General features: G+C 38.9%; 1 protein-coding gene across 2 annotated transcripts in view; it reads right to left on the bottom strand.

Moving 5' to 3' along the window:
- The window catches only part of nat16 (N-acetyltransferase 16), a 47818-nt gene extending 33220 nt beyond the window's left edge, over positions 1 to 14598 (bottom strand). The window contains exon 1 of one of the 2 annotated variants that reach the window (XM_058625998.1): positions 14454 to 14598. The gene's annotated coding sequence lies outside the window, so the exon portion shown is untranslated. The remainder of the gene's footprint in view (positions 1 to 14453) is intronic. The other variant, XM_058625997.1, reaches the window with a different exon arrangement.
- Positions 14599 to 20781: the final 6183 nt, after the last annotated feature.

Raw genomic sequence — 20781 nt, 5'->3', positions numbered from 1 at the left:
TAAAATGTGTATTTTATTTTGTAAGAACAACTCCTAAAAAGGCAAAATAACGTGCACCAGCCATTGCTTGGACAGGAAGTAGTCACAGTAGTTGGGGGATGGGTCAGGATAATGCGTATGACGTGCACAGACATCTGTAGGTGGGAAATGTATGATGAAACAGTCAGAACGAGAGATAAGTAGACAGCAGAAATGAGAGCTTTGTATCTGTGTCTCCCTTTGTGCAGTTTCCAGATGGAGGCTGAGCAAGTGTGTGTGTGTGTGTGTGTTTGTATTACTAATGTTGTGGGGACCTAAAACTGTTTACACAGTCACATTATGGGGACTTGTCTTCCTTGTAGGGACAAAAATCAAGTCCCCACAACGTAAATGACTACATTTTAAGGTGAAGATATGTTTTAAGGTTAGGTTGAGGTTAGGGTTAGGATTAGGCCAGTAGTAATTGTGGTTAATGTTAGAGTAAGTGTCCAGGAAATGAATGTAAGTCAATGCAATGTCCCCTCAAGTCATGAATGTCCAACATGTGTGTGTATGTGTGTGTGTGTTTGTGTGTGTGATATTCTTCTCATGACTCTGCATGGACTTTCATTTGGACAGCCTAAACAAAGCGTTAACCTTAACCACAATTCAAATCTTATATTCCTAAATCTAACCTAACCACTGGTCTTGACAAGGTCAATGGCTGTGCCAGAAAAGGTCATACAGAGGGAACAAATACAAGATCACACACACAGTCTGGTTTCCATGACTTCAGAAGACATTACGTTGACTTCCATTCATTTCCTGGAGACTAACATTAACCATTAACCATGACCTCTACATGGTATTTATGTGTATACATACACAAACAGCAGAGTATGCCTTGAGTTAAAAATGTAACAGTACTATGCTACTGTAAAACTAATACAACAGAAGTGCTATTAATGGTAAAGGTAGCAGTCTTTGTATGGTGGCAGCTATTTTTGAATCCCATGTAAGGGAAATAGAGGGTCCTTAGACAGGAATGGGCCCTGATCATGGGAACAAATGAAACACTCAAAATCAAGATGATGTGGCACAGCTTTTGCGGGCTCCAGGTAACACCCATACTTGACCATAGTCAGTTTAGATTAGATTAGAATGGTTTGAGGGGTTAGACATTGTTAGACAGAGGGTTGTTTGTCAAATGGGATTTATCAACCTGTCCTCCAACCCCTGAAACGTAACTATGGGTCGTTTTTTTTTCCAACCCCTGAATACGACGTAAAGGTATGTTTTTACTAGTATTTTTCAACTCGAATACGCACAGGTGTTACTGAGGTTAGGGTTAGGGCAAAAAAGACAGGGTTGGCAGTAAAAATAAAATAATAATAATAATAATAATAAAAATCGTGATACTAATTAGATCAAGCATGGAATGGATCACATACATGCAGTGGATCAACAACTCCAACCATGGACTTTGGCACGGGAGCGTGAGCAGGTCACATAGCAGTTGTCAGTTGGAAAAGACTCTGCATGAACTAATAGCAAGATTAATTGAACTTATCAAGCACAGGCGATCTGATGGTATAGTACTTTGTTATGAGACTACATATATAACTGTGTACCACCAGTCAATCATGAGAGTTTACGTAGATATTGAATATCACTAATGTCTCTGACTAGGTTATTATTTACTTCATATGATGGGTTCCCACCGAATGCAACACGACATTTCCAGTGATCACATTGCATACAGAGTCAATGTAAAGACGCAGCACAAATGTCACCGCTGTCGTATTGCCATACAAAATTCAAACATCATGAAAGCCATCAGCATTGAGACTCTTCAATTTACCAATGTTGAAGCAGAAATGGAAGATAGTTGGTTTGCAAGTCAAGCGGGTGAGAGGACAGAATGTATCTAAGGAGGTTGTACTACCTGGTAACTTAAAAGCTGGTTACTGAAAATTAGTTAGAGTAAATTTTTCTCACAGTTCTCACACAATTAACATGTAATTAACATTAACACAAATGATAACTCAAAAGTGTTAACTTGCTGTGTTTGGTGTAGTTCTTTAGTTTAGGCAGAAGTGATGCCACTTGATTCACAAAAAGAATAGCTTCAAATTGCAATGTGTAACCATTATCAAATGAGTTCCAGCCGTCTATCAGCTCAACACGACTGTGTTTCTCAGTATAGCAGTGTTTCGATCGTTGGAATATGATTGAAAACACAAAGAAGCACCAACAAAAGGTTGGAGAAGTGAATTCTACTGCTCAAAAAAACCCACTCAATAAACACTTATCCCCGCCCACTCTTGCTCTGCCGCTGCATACACACAAATGCTCCTTCAATGAAGTCTGATAGTTTTGCTTGACATCGCCTGTTTTCAGATGAAGGACGCTGCATACAAATCAGCGCAACCTTGCATACCATGAGTTAGGAACCCAAGATGGCTGCCACAATACATAAACTAATTATTTTACAGTTATTAGCACACTTGTCATATTTGTTCCACAGTAAATCAGTCACACAAATGGTACTATTGGACTTTTATCCATGGACATGTTGTTACACTCTTTGTTAGTTTGCTAGCCCATGATACATTTGCATCCATGTTTTTTCCCCAACTTCTCCCTGGAACACGGTGACGTAACTCCCAGTTCCAATATAAATGGAAAGCAGCATTAAACCACAGAAAAGTTGTGGTCGTCCATCATCCACCCCAGCCGGCTACTGCTGCTGTTAATCAATATGTAATTCATTAGCCACGCTTGTGATTATGTATTATTGACACTTGGAAAAACAGATGGAGGACAGTCCATGGATGTAATTATTAATTTCCTTCACTCTTATGTAGTAGAATGTGTCTCATTCCCATTCAGGATGAACTCCCATTCATCTGGACAGAAGTGCTCATCTTATGAGGGTGGACTGAAAGGTTCACAGGCTAACTAAGGGGGCTTTTCCATTCTACAGTTCTAGCACGACTCGGCTCAACTCAACTCGACTCTACCCTGTGTTTTTGCTTTTTCATTAGGTAAAAATGGAATGGAAAATGACGTGTCCGACACCATAGCAACTGTAGTCGAGTTGAGCAACTCTAACCCTAACCCCGAGGCAATAAGAAGGAATGACGCCAGAGCACATAAACACATTTAATAGCTAATTAAGGACTTTGTGATCAATAGTGTGCAGCTGAATGTCAGAGGGGGAGGGACAGCCTTGAAAATGACCCAAGGTCTGGACGTCCTACCACAGCCACCACCCAAGAAGAGTCTGCATAATGCATAATCACTGGGTTTGCGTTTGAAACGTAGCCCAAAGCTCTTCATTATTCAAAATGAATAAATTACACTTGCACTGGATAACAGTCTGCCACTGAAGATGTGACAACAGCCTCTCAAAAGTTTCCACTACAGCAACTGGCATCCCATTCATAGTTGTGGATTGACCTCAGTGGACCTGGCAGCTCTTCCAGCGAAGGGAACTTTGAGACAGCTGACAGAGTGGCAGGAGCCGTAATAGGATTGGACTCATGTTCGTCATTCCGCACGAGTGTCACATGTATCTATTTACATTCTTAGTAAAACACAAGACTGCACAACGATATATACATTGCATTAAAACATGTTTTATGTCATTCTAATGTAACCCAATTTATTCAAAGTGACAGCTACATATAGTAGATATCCTAATGAGGTCCCTCTCCTGCTAATGTTTCCACAGTGATCTGAGGGCATATAATGATTCTGATTACTGGCTCCACTAATGGCATCAGTCTGAGAATAGAAACTCCGTCCTTCTATTTTTAATCCATACAGCAAATTTGGCTTTCATCCTTTTTTATACCTATGGGCAGATGAAGAGCTTAATGGTCATGTCAGCAAAGAGAAGTACCTAAAAAATATAGCTTGCTATATTCTACAGAATATATATATCTTTTTTTTCAAATTATGACTACAATCCATTGCAATACATTTCTAAATATGAGCTACGGGCCAATTGAAACTGGTCTCTTTTTGCAGTTTTATCATTTTGCATGTAAAACTACCTTTTCATATGAGTAAGTGTCAAATCCAGCTTAGTAAGCAACAGTCCCAATCTGGAAGTTTTAGCTTTGTTGTCTCAAACTAGTTTTAAAGGGGGAAACTGTAGAGATACTGCTATATACAGTAGGGCTGAGAGTGGATGGTTGTTGTGGTCCCTGTGATGAACTGGTAACCTGTCCAGGGTGTACCCAACCTTTCACCCTATGTCAGCTGAGATTGGCACCAGCACCCCCCCCCCCCCCCCCACCACCCTCATGTGGAGGACAAATTACAGGACAAATATTAGATGAATGAGTGAGAACAAAGTGCAATTTTCCAAAAAGATTTCAGGTAACAATGCCCTGTGGGTGCAACTGGCAGGGACTATTGAGTGCCTTCATTTATTCATTAAAATACCCATATTTCCCTGGCATATCGATTATCATATTGCATGAGGAAGGAAGTAGATATATCACCAAATCGATATTACCCTACCACTAGAGTAAAGTGATGATTTGTTGTTGTTGTTGACATCACTGTAATCTGAATATCTATAGATTTACTTTGGACTGCAGACAGGAAAACTGATGAGCATGTTAGTCATTAACGGACAGTGCTCAGTGGCACACCCGTCACTATGGGCCGGCCATAGGGGACCAGGCCCGCCCCCGAAGATGGCACGGATCTCTTTACTTTTCTTTACAGATCTAATTACTTTTATTTTTATTGTATATTATCATATCGGTATTATATACATATTAAATAAATTACTTGATAAATACTAATGTTGCATTCTTTGTCATTAAAACATTAAAAATATGTGCCTGGTTGGCATAGTCAATAAAATCAGAGGAGTGCATAAAGACGCAAATGCAGCTGTTCACCACACAGGTGCTGAAAAGGCATGACTCACTGTCTACGGGGACAAAACACATGCAGATGACCAGTGTGTTCTGTAATATCCTCGACCTGCTGTAAATAATGCTCAGTTCTTTATGAAAAAAATGTGTTGATGACACAAAGAAACTTCTTCGCGCGCCTCGCAACTGAATTGCGCTCTGTCCACATGAGCGCAAAAGCCCGACACGTCGTGGTGCACGACAGAGAAGTGAAATCATTTGATAGACATATGTTAATGCATTAATGAATTAAACAGTTTTAAGTTTTAAGAAATAATTCATTTCTATTGAGTTATGAATGAAAAAAAATAAAAGGGGCTTTTATCTGTGATTTCAAGAGGGGATTCAATGTCACCTGTATTCACATTAGACATCTATTTATTTTCACTTTGTACTTTGATTATTGAAATTATATGCAAATGAATTATGAACGGTCAAAATTATGGTATTTCTAGTAGGTACATTATTTCCGCTAGTTTGAGTGTTAATGATAAATTGATAAAAGATTTTAAAGTGGTTGGGACACCTATGGTCCCACCTGTGGTGATGTGGGCATTTAATAATTGTAAATTATTGTCATAACATTCATACCATGGATATTATTTTAAATTGAGGTTTATAAGTCCCACAGCATTGTAAGTGGGCATGTGCGTGTTGTTGTTCAGCACCGTTTTCTGTATGCGCTCCGGGACCTGTGCCTGTCTCCTCATCCCTGCGCTGTCATATGTGTACTTTGCGTTCCGGCACCTTACGAGGGTGGAGTGGCTCAGTGGTTAAGACCGGTACACTGTGTGCCAAACACTTCCATGGTCGCAAGTTCAACGCCACCCCTGGCAGGTTGTGCTCAATTCCCTTGGAAGTCGCTTTGGAAAAAAGTGTCTGCTAAATGACATATAATGTAATGTAATTTACAAATGATGCACTGGTTGTAGGCTGTTGGTTATGTTTATTGTGATGACTACATGCTGCGCAAATAGAGAATAGGATAATAAAAAATATACGTACTGTAGGGTAATAATTGTGCCCTCCCATGCATTTCATATGCCCCCCTTAAGACTGAGGTCTGGCGACGGGTCTGCTCAGTGGAAGAGCGAGTTGTCTTTTAAATAAAAGGTTGTGGGTTTGACTCTCGGCTCCAGGACTGTAACCCCAATGACACATGGTGATATGTCATTAGCAAGACACTTAACTGTGAGAAGATGTGCTGTAAATGGGTGTGAATGGCAAAACCTGTAGTGTATAGCAGCTTTGATTGCTCTAGAAAACAATAGAAATACAATTGACCATATTTGTTGAGTGCATTTTTTCTCTTCTATATTTCTACATATTTAATATCTTTACACGAGCTAGATCTTTCATTTTTGAACACATTTCATGTTCACATTTATGCAGCTTTCTCCAACTAATCCCTGTCGTCTGGCTCACATGCAGGTTTTCTGTGCAGCTGCTCACAAGCGACTTGACTCAGCTGCACGTCTCTCTCTGCCTCAGTGCGACGGCTTCTGCTTGTGCACAGGCTGCATCTGTGGACACGTCAATCCTCTGCTCTCACATTTCTGCTCTCCCTTTTGGATCTTTGCATCAACGTCCTTAACCAATACAATGGCAGGTATGATCATCAACATCATCACTGAGAGTCGATGCAGGTGCTAGCATTGGCCACACTTCAGCAGATCATATTTTACTTTCTATAGATTCACTGATGTCACACTATAATCAGTGAGAGATACATTTATGCTTGTCCATTTCATTTACATTTTTTCAGAATCAGAAATACTTTACTACTTTACGACAACATTAATTCTGCGGGGGAATTGTTTTTGACATATAGGGCGAATGCTGTGAAAAGAGAGCAAGAGTGAGCGGATTTTACAAGCATCAGTGAACGCATCACAGCTGAGCAGAAATATCGTCACAGAGACGAGAGAGAGAGACGACGCAGGTGATGTGCTGTTCTGACAACAGCGTCAGCGAGTGTTTCGGGTCATACCTAAAGCACACTTTTTCTGTACTTTTTTATTAATCCCCTTCTTTGCATTTAACCCATCCTCTACTAGAAACCTTCCTAGAATTTGTCACAGCAGGCAGCCACTGAGCAGCGCCCAGGGAGCAATGGACTTCCCCTTTCTCTCTGACCTGCACTTCTTAAAGGTGACATCCAATGCTAGTATCACACATATATGTTAGTTATGGAGGTCTACTTACATATATTAACTAGTTTAACACGGTTAAAAACCTCCTAATCGCTGCAAACGAGCCGATCAAAATATCTCCTCACTGACGCTCTTGTCAGCCGCGCTGTTTCAGACCAAAACCACACCCCCAGAACGTGGACTGTGTTGTCCAACGAACGTGGACTCGTTGGCCAGCCAACGAGAGCTTTCCCACTGTCCTGTGATTGGCCAGGTACCTGCAAGTGACATAATTGGTAGGCCAGCTCTCAGATACACAGCTCCCCCTCTGGCACGGTGGATGCTCTGCATCTCAGCAGCTACAACGAGAGTAGTTCTTCTTCTTCTGCGGTTTAATGTACGCAACCGGATGTGCCCGGACTAGTGCCCGCACCAGGAGGCGCTACGGTGGTGAGGATTTCTGATGACATCATCAGCATAGGGAAGTGCCGATCCGCTTCGCAGAGCCCAGGAAAACAATACAACACTATTTTCTCAGCACTGGCTGAACTGTTTGTTCTGAAACGTTAGGGTTTTATAAACGAGGTAATGACGCAGATACACACACACAAACGCAGCGTTAATTGCAGCTTCCGGTCTATGTCGCCTTTAACACACACGTCATTTTGTCCATGCCTACTCGTTCATCTCTTCATCATGCCACCAAAAACAAGAGGCACTTTACAACAGGAATGTATCTGTTATCAATTAAAGTAGTTGATTTTTTTAGTAGTTGACGGTGAATATACAGTAATGTAACAACACGGTCATATTATGGTAACAATGTTTTAATATGGTGGTAGGATTATGATAATATAATGAAACTTCCAGTTTGGTGATGACAACGGTAACAACGAGATAATATTAAAATAAAACCATCATTTCCAAAGTAAGATCCAGGTAATAGCTTGGGAATGAGAATAAATATAGACTACTATAAGAGAAATACCCTCACAATACAATGTTTGGGAATCAGAATTGGTAATTATCATATTATAATGTTAAAATTCATCCTCCCTTATGTCCCACACACTTTTTCTGATGTTATGACCAAGCTATTACTTTGTGATTACCATAGAAATAAAATAGTAGAGCAATAAATTTACTTCATTTCACAAAACTACAAGTGTGAGAGCAGACCTTAACCCTTTCTCCTAACATTGTAAGATGAGCATTACTTACATTTCAACAGTAGATTTGACAACAGTGGTGCAAACCTTCAACTGAAGAGGGGCTGTTCAAGATGGGGAAGAAGCATTTCTGAAGTGATACTGACAGAATTTAACCAATGAACAGAAACCTCACCTTGTAAATTCTACAGCTGTTGTGGGAAGTAAATCATCAGTGTTTGTTATTTTCAGTTGTATTGCCAGACCCACGATCTATAACATGTTAGTTTCAGTTTTTTACATGTTAGTTTCAATTCTATTACATGGTCTATTACATGTTTGTTTCAGTTATTTTACATGTTTGTCTCAGTTCTATTACAATGTCTATTACATGTTTGTTTCAGTTCTATTACATGGTGTATTACATGTTTGTTTCAGTTATTTTACATGTTTGTCTCAGTTCTATTACATGGTCTATTACATGTTTGTTTCTGTTCTTTTTCATAGTCTATTACATCTTTGTTTCTGTTCTTTTTCATAGTCTATTACATGTTTGTTTCACTTCTATTACATGGTCTATTACATGTCTGTCTCAGTTCTATTACATGGTCTATTACATGTTCGTTTCAGTTCTATTACATGTTTGTTTCTGTTCTTTTTCATAGTCTATTAAATGTTTGTTTCACTTCTATTACATGGTGTAATACATGTTTGTTTCACTTCTATTACTTGGTCTATTACATGTTTGTTTCACTTCTATTATATGGTCTATTACATATTTGTTTCACTTCTATTACATGGTCTATTACTTGTTTGTTTCACTTCTATTACATGGTCTATTACATGTTTGTTTAACTTCTATTACCTGTTTGTTTCACTTCTATTACATAGTCTATTATTGTTTCACTTCTACTACATATTGGTTTCAGTTCTTTTTCATGGTCTATTACATGTTTGTTTTGCTTGTGTTAAATGGTCTATTACTTGTTTGTTTTATTTCTATTACATGGTCTATTACTTGTTTGTTTCACTTCTATTACATGTTTGTTTCAGTTCTTTTTCATGGTGTATTACATTTTTGTTTCACTTCTATTACATGGTCTATTACATGTTTGTTTCACTTCTATTACGTGCTTGTTTCACTTCTATTAAATGGTGTATTATATGTTTGTTTCACTTCTATTACATGTTTGTTTGTTTCATTTCTATTACATGGTCTATTACATATGTGTTTCACTTCTATTACATGGTCTATTTGTTTCATTTCTATTACATGGTCTATTACATATGTGTTTCACTTCTATTACATGGCGTATTACATGTTTGTTTCACTTCTATTACATGGTCTATTACATGTTTGTTTCACTTCTATTACATGGTCTATTACTTGTTTGTTTCACTTCTATTACATGGTCTATTACATATGCGTTTCACTTCTATTACATGGTTTATTACATATTTGTTTCACTTCTATTACATGGTCTATTACATATGTGTTTCACTTCTATTACATAGTCTATTACCTGTTTGTTTCACTTCTATTACATGGTCTATTACATATGTGTTTCACTTCTATTACATGGGCTATTACATGTTTGTTTCACTTCTATTATATGGTGTATTACATGTTTGTTTCACTGCTATTACATGGTCTATTACTTGTTTATTTCACTTCTATAACATGGTCTATTAAATATGTGTTTCACTTCTATTACATGGTCTATTACATATTTGTTTCACTTCTATTACATGGTCTATTACATATGTGTTTCACTTCTATTACATGGTCTATTACATATGTGTTTTACTTATATTACATGGTGTATTACATGTTTGTTTCACTTCTATTACATGGTCTATTACTTGTTTGTTTCACTTCTATTACATGGTCTATTACATATGTGTTTCACTTCTATTACATGGTCTATTACATATGTGTTTCACTTCTACTACATAGTCTATTACTTGTTTGTTTCACTTCTATTACATGGTCTATTACATATGTGTTTCACTTCTATTACATGGTCTATTACATATTTGTTTCACTTCTATTACATGGCGTATTATATGTTTGTTTCACTGCTATTACATCGTTGTTTCACTTCTATTACATGGTGTATTATATGTTTGTTTCACTTCTATTACATGGGCTATTACATGTTTGTTTCACTGCTATTACATGTTTGTTTCACTTCTATTACATGGTGTATTATATGTTTGTTTCACTTCTATTACATGGTATTTTACATATTTGTTTCACTTCTATTACATGGCGTATTATATGTTTGTTTCACTGCTATTACATCTTTGTTTCAGTTCTTTTGCATGGTCTATTACATGTTTGTTTCACTTATATTACATGGTGTATTACATGTTTGTTTCACTTCAATTACATGTTCTGTTACATGTTTGTTTCACTTCTATTAAATGCTTGTTTCACTGCTATTACATGTTTGTTTCACTTCTATTACATGGTGTATTATATGTTTGTTTCACTTCTATTACATGGGCTATTACATGTTTGTTTCACTTCTATTACATGGTCTATTACATGTTTGTTTCAGTTCTTTTTCATGGTTGGTTACATGTTTGTTTCACTTCTATTACATGGTCTATTTACATGTTTGTTTCACTTCTATTACGTGCTTGTTTCACTTCTATTACATGGGCTATTATATGTTTATTTCACTTCTATTACATAGTATATTACATATGTGTTTCACTTCTATTACATGGTCTATTACATATTTGTTTCACTTCTATTACATGGCGTATTATATGTTTGTTTCACTGCTATTACATCTTTGTTTCACTTCTATTACATGGTCTATTACATATGTGTTTCACTTCTATTACATGGTGTATTACATCTTTGTTTCACTTCAATTACATGTTCTGTTACATGTTTGTTTCACTTCTATTAAATGCTTGTTTCACTGCTATTACATGTTCGTTTCACTTCTATTACATGGTCTATTACATGTTTGTTTCACTTATATTACATGGTCTATTACATGTTTGTTTCACCTATATTACATGGTCTATTACATGTTTGTTTTGGTGTGTGACTGTGAAAAAAAAATTGCCAAAATCATTTGGATTGCTTAAGTCATTATAATATATTATATTATATATATATATATATATATTCTAGGTCAGATCTCGTAATCGCAAATTTCATAGCCCATCATTTTATAAAAAATTATTGTTTCCTTTTTATAATTTGGGTTATTTTTGTATATGTTTTTTTTGCTTTCTTTGTCTTTTTTTCAATGTTTTAGTTGATTTAACTGTATTTAGATTCGTATCTAACTGTATATAACTGTAGATAAACTCACACACTGTATTTTACATACGAAATGGTCATCCAAGTCCTTAGGTGGTGCTGTTAGGGAAACACGAGGCCACCTGAAAACTGGGGACTTGGTTTGATTGAACGGGAATTATGAAATGTTTCACACCTTCATTTAATTTGGTTCACTTTCATGGTACACTTTGTAAGTGGACCAAAACCACCTAGACAACGTCATGCAGTTACAATAAGCTGCCCAGGGTTCACTTGTAAGGGAACCAAGACTCACGTTCTCAGGCAGACCCTTGTTCCCTTGTTTGGTCCGCACCAGAGTTCAGTATAAGCTTTTACACCTGCCCAAACAAAGAGGACTATACAAGGAAACAAACTCTGGTCCGTTTAAAGTGGATCAAACAGCTCTTGTGTGAAAGTGCCCTAAGAGCAAGTATCCATGAGTCAGGCTGGTTCTTGGTGCAGTGCACACACACAATGCTGACTAGACTTCAGCCAAGTAAAGAAATTAGAGAAATCACAAGTTTGCAGTCCACAGTCTGGATCAGCCTCTCAGTCCTATCAACAGTCCGAAACCCCAAATAGATATTTTCTTATTCTATCAAACATCCATCCATCCACCTTCTACTGCTTTATCCCCTACATGAAGGTCGCGCTGTGCTGTGCCAATCTCAGCTGACATAGGGCGAAAGGCGGGGTCACACTCTGGACAGATCACCAGTCCATCACAGGGACACATATAGAGACAAACAACCATTCACTCTAGGCCCTTGTTCCAACTGGGTTTCAAACCTGGGTCTTGTTGCTGCAAAGGCAAGAGTGCTAACCACTACACCAACCGTGTGGCTCTATATTAAACATAAAACAGAAATTATATGTCACAATCTGGTTCTATCGGTCGTCATTTTCGCTTAAAAATTATTTTTAAATAGTTGATGATTCATTTTCATTCCTAATCAGTAGATGTATCCAATCGGTATTAATTCTTCCCTGTTGTCAAAACTTACAAGCACAAAATAGAAGACACTTCTTTGACACAATCAGCATTATTATGAATGAATTCCTCTTGATAGTAGTATTTTGAATGTTAATAATATAATGCATTTCTGTATTCACAATTATAATGCATTTCCAGCTCAGTCACTCCAAGGGACGGGACAATCTGAATGTGAATTTCTATAATTGGAATAATCATGAAGGAGGAAAATCATTCAAATGTCACTGCTGTTGAGCTCACAGTCCTATTGATTTGTTTTGTGCCACAAAGGGGAGCCTACATCTGTCCACTCATTCCAACATCTCATGATTTATAATTTCTTGTTTTTTTACTGCAAAATGTAGACACACATGTCGTCAGATTAGAGTTGTGTATCACAAGTGAGCTCTTGTTGGGAATAGAGCTCTAATGTTTTAGACTTCAAAAATATTACTTCACTATTAATGCCTAAATATATTAAGTTAATCCAAACTAAATTTAACAAATTATATAAAGATAACTTTAGTTTAAATTCACTTAATCAATTTATGTGGTACCAACTTAAGTAATATTTTTCAGTTTGTCAATCTTTTTTTTCAGTGCAGCAAAATAGAGAGAGATTCTTCTACCAGTCCAAGTAAAAGCATGCTATTGTACCAATAATGTATCCTGCTAAGATTAGTACACGCTTTTAGAAAATGTTCACGAATACAGACATGTTTGTTTTAATATTGCATAAGTTCAGCTATCTTTTTTGTAATGTTAGTTACATGAGTTCATCTGTTTCCATTGTGTCGTTTTATCCAACCCCTGAATACGACCTAAAGGTATGTTTTTACTACACTGGTGCAGTATTTTTCAACATGAATACGCACAGGTGTTACTGAGGTTAGGGTTAGGGCAAAAAAGACAGGGTTAGGCAGAAAAAATAAAAAAATAAAATAAAAAGGTGGTATAGTTAGGGAGTCAAACCCTCGTCGACCACACTCAGGTGCAGTGCTCTCGCCACTGAGCGGACTGCCAGTGACGAGAGGATGTTCACAATCACAATGTGTATGTAACATTATGACCATTTGTTTGCAACATTACCACAATTTGTAACGCATGTGATATATTTTTTTTTTAGTGACATTAATTCACCTTGGTCCTGCATGTTCAAAAGTAAAAAGAAATTAACCTTTATTCAACCAGGACAAAACACACTGAGATTAAATATCTGTTTCAGGTGTGTCCTGGCCAAGAAAGATTAGTGACATTAGTAGTGTGTCTGTTTCCTGTGTATTGGAACGTTTTTGCAGACAATATATATATTAAAAATGGCAACATAGTTTAATACAGAGATTGACCAGTGTATAGGAACATCTTCTCTAAGCTTATGTATATTTACAGACAGAGACCCATTAAACCCATTTTTAAAACATATTTTCATAAATAATATTCGATCTTTAGGTCACGATGAGCCCGGATTGAAATGTCTCAGATGGTCACACGGCTGTGGTCACACTTTACACCTCATCCTGTTGTAGTGTGTGTGTGTGTGTGTGTGTGTGTAACGTGAAGATGAGCATAATGACCTTGCAGTGTCCTGATGTTGTGTATATTTATATCAATGTGTTCAGACAGTTATCGCGCTGGACGGAGGCCTGATGATGTGTGTGACGTCATCGCCGTGATAGCGGAGCACACAGGATGATATGGAAGAATCTAAGAAGGTCAGCATCCGAGCCTCCAACACACTTCACATCACGTTGCATAACACAACATCCAGCCCGAAAAAGAAATGAATCACACAGTCTGATGGAGACGGTAATAAAGAGAGCGGGCCCTCACAGCCTCTCTCTCTCTCTATCACGCACACACACAGACACACACAGACACACACTCTCTCTCTCTCTCTCTCTCTCTCTCTCTCTCCTTCGCTATATGTCACAGCGGGCTGCTGGTGATTTTCCTTCCCGGGAGCCGTTATGTACGCAGGACTGAGGCTGCGGTTCTTACCGCGGGTGATGGCCGGCGGCTCGGCTGTTGTGTCCTTGGGGTCGGTGCCGGTGATCGGAGGAGGAGAGGAGAACAGGATGGTGCTGGTGCACGAGCTCCACGGTTCCGGTGATGAATGGAAGAAAGACGGACAGGCTCTCTGTGTGATGCACGGCAGACTTAAGGCGAGCCACAAGCCCCGCCTCTCCCAGTTCAACGTCAAGCCTGTCGTGCTGGACTCACTGGAGCGGCTCAGCATCACTGCAGCCCTCCCCCTCCCCCCCCTCCCTCTCTCGCTCTCTCTCTCTCTCTCTGTGTGTGTGTGTGTGTGTGTGGGACCTAAACCTGTCTACACAGTCACACATAAGGACTTGTCTTTCTTATTGGGGACAAATATCATGTCCCCATAACGTAAATGATTCCATTTTAAGGCAGAGGTGTCAAGCCGGGGGCCAATGAGCGTCCGGTCTGGGCAAGATGGGGCCAGACCAGATGCTGTTCAGTATTGGTTAGACAATAAGAAAGTGATTTAGTATTATATTCTGTCTGTATTCTATCACCTCACTGTGTTTAAAGGAAGAGGAGGTCATGTTTTCATTATAATAAAATATTAAACGGGGGGGCCACATGTGGCCCAAGGGCCATGAGTTTGACACCTCTGTTTTAAGGTGAAGACATGTATGGTAAAGGATATAGTAAGTCTTCAGGAAATGAATGTAAGTCAGTGTAATGTCCTCTGAAGTGATGGAAACCAGAATGTGTGTATTGAAGGAAAATGGGTCTGAAACCTGCAGCCCTTCAGTACAGTTCACGTCAGTGTCAGGACCGTGTGTGAATGGATTGGAAAACAGGCTGCACATAGATCGCCGTATGAATGGGTGAATAGAAAAGCTTTAGTGTAAAGCCGCTTTGAATGGTCATCAAGAGTATATATAAGTACAGACCATTTAGCATATTGTTATGTATTAAAACAAACACATTTATTTTGAATTTATGTACAATATCATCACAAACGTCATCATTTTTAAATCATGATGGAATATCGCTCCCAGGACATTTGAGTTTGAATCTCAATGGCCTGAATCATTTTGTCACCTACATATGCCATCCAAAAAATCTGAGAACTTGTTTCTCACTTTTTGCCTAAAAAGAAAAATAATCTTATTTCAGGAACACATTTAACTTAACTGACATTCTACAGCTTACTTTAAGCTTTACTTAGTAACAAGCTTAAACAACGTTCTGCTTGAAATCCCAACTGTTCCTGGTTTGTGTGTTGGTGATCCCCCTTGAATACTGAAAGTTTCAGCACTGACAGTGAGATCACTATTTTACCCTTTGTATAAAATGTGTGTGTAAATAAAGCTACCTTGACTCAGATGATGTCATGTGATGTTTGCATATAAAAGTAGCCGTGCACATGTACTCTGCTGCACTCCTCCCCTGTTCTCTGTCACACTCAGTAGCAAAGGAGGAGCTTGTGTGTGCATCTGTGTGAAACATGGCAAAAAAACAAAAGAACAGCTCGCAACTGCCACTCGGTTCCCACCATACTTGTTAAAGAGCCGGTCAATAGACTCAGTTCTTTCGTGAACGTCACTACTCTATGTGTGACAGTCAGAGTAGACTTCAACTTAAGCACTGTTGGGACGGGATTATTTTTACATGAGTAGGGTCAATGTCATTTTACCATAGGACATCTATAATATTAATGGTCAATTCACTCAGGATAAGAAATCGTTTCAAGCACTGCTGTCCCCTCCTGACATCATGTGCCTATGACGTTGCGTCCTGTGTGTACTACACTGCTTCCTGAGATCACAATAGTTGGCATACATCAACATAGCATCGACAAAAAGTGACAAAAGCTAAAACACACAAAATTGGACCAGGGAAGAAATGTTGTGTTAATTTTGGTTTCTGTTCTCTTCTCTTTTCTGTGCAAAGCAGAATGCTTTTTTCAAGTGCCTTCATGCTTGAAAATCTGCAGAAAAACTACTTTTAAATAAGATATAATGGAACATTTACACACATATCTACTGCTGGTCGATTTGCACAGGATTATTATTACCTGGGGTAATTTTTCCGGTCCTTTTTACCCAAGGTAAAAGTCGTTGTAATCTTTCCTGACATCGTCCGGTAATGATCACCAACATGACACATTCAGACGGAACTAAAATCCCTGAGCAGCTCTGATAATATCTACTTTACCCCACCTCTCCATGTGAAACTAATCCTGTCCGATTAGGGCTTTAGTATAACACCATCTCTCTGGCTCTGACAAAGAATACATAAAGAGGGTGCGGGTCAGGCTCGGAGAAAACAATCCAGGACATCTGTTCATTCAAATGTTGCCCGATATGCACTCTAAACTGGAATATTGCTTTGGTTTAGCAGGTTCCAGTCCTCCCAACACTTTTCTCTCTGTCACTTGCACCAACATACTGACACATATGGTCAGGCAGACGTGGGGCCCATGCAGGATACATTTGATATGCCAGGTTTGAAGAGTCATATTTAGAGCTGAACACTGATCAGATCTCAGATGTTAGTGTAGAGTTGAAAGCAGTCTTGAGCATTTCATGATATCATTAGTTTGGAAAGACATGATGGACTCATCTTTCAAAGTGGTAAGTTCCAGAATGACCTGATGATCGCCCAGTGAGTGAAACTGGACTGTATGAATGAATAGCCTTCATTTAGTCATTAAAATATAATAATATTTGGCATATCAAGTATCAACATTATCACCAAATGGATTTTTTGACCGACCCCTAAATATATGATTAATAATACATTCATTGTTGCAGCCCTACACTGGGAAGCATGTTACATATTTGTTGGATTGGAGACTTTTTAACTGCATGAACCAAACATTTACATCCTGCAGACACATGACCTGTGAAGCATAAATCCACCTTTAGTAGGACATGTGACTTTTGAGGGTTGCATTCAGTGTGACATTGTGATACACCTACACACACACACACACATACACAGTGTGTGTAGCAGTAAATGGACCTTGGAGATTAATGACTGTATAGGTGCTGCATTGCAGAGCGGAGGCTAGGAGAGGAGGACAAAAGGGAGAGAGGAGGGAGGGAGGGAGGGACAGATTTAGGAGCGGAGGAGAAGAGCAGGAGGGAGGGGGATGGTAGATGCTGGGAAGAGGATGGTTGTGGGAGTTGAATGAGGGTGAACAAGGAAGTTAAGAAGAAGGACTAGGATTAAAATAGAAGGAGGCTAAGAAGAGGTGGTCAAGGGGATGGTGTGGAGGTGATGTGTCTAATGTGACTAATGTGTCTCTGAGCAGATTTACTGTTCACTTGTAATGAACAACTGCAAAGTGTGTGTGTGTTACCCCTTTGTGACCTTTTCTGGCATAAACACTGACCTTGTCAGGACCAGTTTTCCTCAAGGAGACCAAAATCTGGTCCTCATGAAACAGAACTGTATTTTTGAGGAACTGGTCAAGATTAGGGATACAGTATTGTTAATGACTCAGTTAATTAAGTAGATTAGTTCAGGCTTCCTGCATGACCGCAGCACAGACTCTGTCTGACACAGTCCCTGAAATGAAATATGGTAGAATGGGTTGTAATACGCGTTGCCACTCAGGATCGCCAGCTTTCGGCAGTGGTTTCACTAAATACACCATACTCCTCTGTTAAACGTTGACATTTTAGAGACTTCCTTGCTAAATGTTGGAGATTAACGTATGTCAATGCTTTTTTAAAAGATCTATTGTTCGGTGTCAGCACTAGAAATCAGTGGTCGGCAGTCTGTCAACGTCACAGTTAGTATAGGCTCAGCTCACTACAGCTCGCTTTGTCACCACCATTTTCTGACATGAACACTGAGGACCAGTAGCTCATGGAGACCAAAATCTTGGTCCTAATGAGACAGGACCTCACCCCAGACACACAGCCTTCACTCTCATTGCTGTGAGCTACACTCTGTGAGTCATTTGCAACATTTCATGGTTTAGGCTGTCCACATGAATCCACAGACCTTTACAATTACATATTAGTGACATACATAAAATCATAATTTCGCACCAGTAATTCTACTCCTAAAGGGAAAAATCAAACTGAACAATGCCAAAATGTAGATCAGTTAAAAAGACTTAACAAAGATTTTTTTCTTTTTAAATGGCAAATGGTCTGTATTTATCAGTGGCGAACAGTGAGCACAGCTGGGCCTTCACCTCAGGCATCATTGCCGAGAAAATAAATAATCGCAGAAAAAAAGCAACAGTAGGATGAATTGAAAGCGTTAAACAACTGCAATTCTTTACTTAACAATGACAAGGATGTAAACAAATAGACCATAACATCAATAACATTCCCCGCAACGAGATACATTCCCACCGGCGGCCGGGGAGAGGACCCGCGACGGGATCCTTCCGCACATTCTCAGATTTTTGTATGTGTATGTGTTATTTTTCCTTTTCTCTAATAGGAGTGTCAGAGCCACTCAATATACTGTAATGCAGTGCATATTGTAATGAAATGTCAAAAGAATGAAGTACCCAGCACTTTTCAAACCACACTTAAGCTATGGTTATTGTCCCTGGCACTTTTATAAACAAAGTAACGCCACTGAAGTGACTTACAACATACTAACAAGGCCTACCTTACATGAAAATGAAATCCATTCGTCGGTCTTTCCTTATGAAGTGGGCGATGCGTAGTAAAGTTTGTCCTTTGACTTGAGCTCCAAAAGAAGTCCTTTCTATATAGACATCAGTACAAAGATCCCAGGCGATCCTGTCCAGCACTGTTTCTGCCGTGCGTCTTGATTAACTTCAGACCGCTCAATGGGGGGAGGTGGACACGGGGATGGTCAGCACCAGGCAGGTGAGGGGATACAGCTGTGGCATGCTCTCAGTCAGCTCTTTAAGTGTCAGAAAGGGCCTTCTCCGGGAATCGAGAAGTCCTATCCAATGAATGAGCCAGCTAACCGGGCCTAATAGAGACAGACCATTCTGATTGGATAACATGTTTCAGGACAGTAACCCTTTCATCGCTGATGGGAACTTGACAGTAAACTTAACTTTAGAACATAGATGAGAGAAAATTTATTAAATGTATTGTATTAATTTAAATGACATAGATTTTTTAAATTACATATATACATGTATACGTATATATATATATATATATATATATATATAGTATATTATTTATTACTCATATTTTTTGGTCCAGAATTAATGTTGGCCCTTCTCTGAAGGCGTAGAAGGCCCTGAAGGTTCCCCACTGTTATTTATATAGTGCTTCTCTAGTGTTGATGACCACTCAACGCTGCTGTACACTACAGTTTTGCCATTCACTCACACTTTCACACAGCGCATCTACAGTATGTGCAGCACATTTTCTATCACTAATCTTTCATACCCATTTACATAGGAGCAACGTGGGGTAGTATCTTGCCCAAGGACACAACAGCATATAGACTACTGTAGTGAAGCCGGGAATCGAACCCACAACCTTTGAGTTGAAAGATGACTTGCTCTACCACTGAGCTAGCATCGCAAAATGTTTTGGGAAATGTTCCCTAAAACTCATTTTACTTTCTTCAAAATCAGTATATGCAGTGTAGGCAGAACCTCATTACTGAGGCTCTGGTTGAGGTAAGATTGTGAATGAAGGCATTAATTGGCTGTGGTTAAGTTTGAGAGTAAGGCTGAGTTAAGTTTAGTAGGCTGTAAGGACACATTTTTGGTTGAGTACATTTTGTCTGGTCCTTACAATGTAAAAGTGCTATTTGAGGGTTACGTCTTGATATTAGGGTTAGAGTTAAAACTTGGTTTTGGGTCAGTGTTAGGTTAAAGGTTAAAAGTTAAGGGTTAGGCCTTCAGATGTGATAAATTTAGGGTAAGTGACTAGGGAATGCATTATGTCTGAATGGTTTGCAAGAGGGCCAGGGTTATGAGAACTAGCTTGATACACACAGATGTTTAGTCTTAGAGAAAACATGGCTGCCGCCAGGGACACAAGAACAACAGATATAAGCCACATAACAAAGGGCTCATCTTCTTTGTCTTTGATGTCTGCAGAATATTTGTGCTGCTTTCTCTTGGCCTTAGACAGCCCCCTTCTTCTTCTGGCCGGAGTGAGAGTTTTCACTGCATTTTCTTTAATTTTTCTGCCCCTTATTCTTTGTCAAACTGATTGTATAGTTGTGTTAGTTGTTTGGGTTTGTAGGTTTGCCTTTTGTGTGTTTAACCGGTTGGTCACCCACTCGGTCGCCGTCATGGCTTCCAGTGGCTTCTCCAAGCTGTCATGGAAGCACGGCTTTAAGATCGGAGATTGAAGACTGTTCACTGCGTGCAATGTGGAGGAGG

The sequence above is a fragment of the Solea solea genome, chromosome 3 (assembly GCF_958295425.1).
Source record: "Solea solea chromosome 3, fSolSol10.1, whole genome shotgun sequence".
Taxonomy (NCBI): Eukaryota; Metazoa; Chordata; class Actinopteri; order Pleuronectiformes; family Soleidae; genus Solea; species Solea solea.
This window is presented reverse-complemented; position numbering and strand designations above follow the sequence as displayed.